The sequence below is a fragment of the Myotis brandtii genome, unplaced genomic scaffold (assembly GCF_000412655.1).
Source record: "Myotis brandtii unplaced genomic scaffold, ASM41265v1 scaffold120, whole genome shotgun sequence".
NCBI classification, from domain to species: Eukaryota; Metazoa; Chordata; class Mammalia; order Chiroptera; family Vespertilionidae; genus Myotis; species Myotis brandtii.
Window position 1 is genome coordinate 4,944,216 of NW_005354174.1, and position 2,442 is coordinate 4,946,657.

Sequence of the window (2,442 nt, forward strand, 5' to 3'; positions counted from 1 at the left end):
AGGGGCGCCGGGCTGTCGAGGCTGGGAGCTTATCCGGGTGCGGGGGCAGGCCGGCAGCCTCGCCACGCGGGCGCACCCTCTCCCCCAGGAGGTAGGAGGTACCGCTCATCCCTCCGAGAGACCCCTTGAGTCAGACTTGATCAGGGGAAAGGCCAGGAGACAGGCGGTTCCAGGCTGCCCAGAGCCCCCGCTTGGTCTTCCCGCCGGCGCCCTCCGGAACGAGGGCAGCAGCTGACGGGAGGCCAGCAAATCCAGCGCTTCTGCCTGCGCCCATGTCGCCGACTCCACAGCCCTGGGGTCCTCCAGCTGCCACTCAGCTAGCCGGAAGGCCTTTCTTCCTTTTTCTTTTTTCCCCCTCAGGAATTCCCCCTCAAATCATGTCCAACAGGCATCAGTTCCTTTCGGAATAAACCGTGGCCAAATCATTTGCCAAAAATTATCAGTTCCAAAAAATGAACTCACTTCGGCTGCTAGTGTCATGGTGTTCACGTGGCATTTGCATCTGTGACCTCCTGAAGCTTGGGATGACACGTGTCACAACTCATCGGAGCGAGTGGGTGTGTTGAGGTGCCAAACGAGTTCTGTTTGCGGGTTGTGGGCTATTAGCCTAAATTAAAGAGCCCAGCAGCTGTGTGGTCACTGGGTCCCATACTGCCCTCCACTTGGAAGAGAAGACAGAGGCCATGTTGTTTGTCATGAGTCAACTGAGAGTCGGAGCAAGACACTAATAGATCTTAGGAGAAAAAGGGTAAGTAACTTCTCTAATTTTTCCCAACCAGCTCATAATAAAACCTAAGATTTTTCAGGGTTTGGGGAAAGGAGTAAGCAATGCAAGAGAAAACAGCAAAGCAGTGGGGGACTGCCCCCGGATCTGGTCTGTGTGCACTGTGGACCAACCCTCCCTGACTGTAACACAGACATGTCTGAAGTAAGCAGCATCCTGTAAACAGTTACCCATTCCCAACCCCTACTCCGAGGCCAGTCAAGGGACTAATCCCTACCAATGCCGAGAGTCCAGAGCAGTTTGAGTTTGGCCACCGTGAAAGTGGTAGACACGTTTTGAAAAGTGTTATCTGCACGTCTAAATGCAAACAGAGAGGTTTGGGATTGGCGGGGAGCTGGGTTAAAACAGAGGCTGCATCACCCCCGAGCAGTGTGGCCAGGTGCCCAGGGAGGAGCCCTTTAATGATTACCTGCCCGGCTTGCAAGCTGACAACAGGATCTGTAAGACCACATGCTTGAGTTAGGAAAGAAGTTTGACTAAAAAAACACCCCTTTCCCATGCCTTCTCCTCTGGTGCTTTTTCTCAAACAGAGGAAGTCTAGATGGGGGAACTTTCTGTACTGAAACTCTGGCAGCCTTTGACAATTCAAAATGTCACTGTGACCTTGTAAGCACCAGTGGATGAAACACAAAGGGGAATGCTTAACCTCAATTTGACTCATAAATCACTTTTAAAGGTCCAATAAAGAAGGAAAAAAATTCATTTCAAGGAGCCCGGTCAGGTGGATATATATATATATCTTGAACTCAGCTGGACCTAACACCCCCAGGTCTTAACTGCACTGTCATATGCTCTCAGAATTTCTTATGCACCAATTAGGTTGTTCTTACATTTAATCACTGAATATGTTTTATGCAGTTCACTTGACTGGCAACTCATACTGATAAGCTTTGGTTTTATTTATGGCAGCATTGTCCATAATCTTGCTCCACAGCCAGGCATTGCTTTAGACAGCTTTTTACTTCTGATAAAGCAAAAACTGGCATTACTGATAAATACCATCAGAAGTGGAAATATTTTGTAGGGTGCCTTTGGAGTAGATCTGCCCATATAGAATACCTTTCTGGAAGTCTCATTAAATAGCAACCTCTAAACCAGGCAAAGGTCGTGGTCTTATTGTAAAGATAAATCCTCTTCTTGCACCAAGGTGATATATATAATCAGCAGGACCTGAATAGTATATCTGGATGGTGAATGGTGGGAAAAATGTAGTTAAAATCTTATTTTCATTTCTCTCTGAAACAATTGTTCCCAAATTTGGAGAGCTTTACAAAAACAGATTTCCAACACCTTCCCATGCCCTCTTCCCCTACTGATTCAGAATCTCCCAGGGTGAAGCCCAAAAGCTGTGTGTTTTCCAGTTTCCGCAGGTGACTAAGGGTGCCAAGATCCTGGGATCCAGTTTACTCTCCATGTCCGGTGTTCATCCCTATGAGAGTCTCTTTTATTTATTTTAGCAAATGTCGCCCTCTGGTGGAACAGATTATGACCTAGCTTTAAAAGAGTTTATGCCTCTTTTCTATTTAAAACCCTTCAAAATTTCATTAAAAATTATTATGATAAGATCAACCGAAGGACTTGTATACACATATATAAGCCAAACCAATAGACATGGACAACAGGGGGTTGGGAGCATGAGTGTGCGGGGGGCGGGGGGA

General features: G+C 47.2%; 1 long non-coding RNA gene across 1 annotated transcript in view; it reads left to right on the plus strand.

Moving 5' to 3' along the window:
• Positions 1–6: 6 nt before the first annotated feature.
• LOC106724537 overlaps positions 7–2,442 on the plus strand; it is a 12,095-nt gene continuing 9,659 nt past the window's right edge. Inside the window, exon 1 of the long non-coding RNA XR_001360358.1 lies at positions 7–748. This is a non-coding gene — a long non-coding RNA (uncharacterized LOC106724537). The remainder of the gene's footprint in view (positions 749–2,442) is intronic.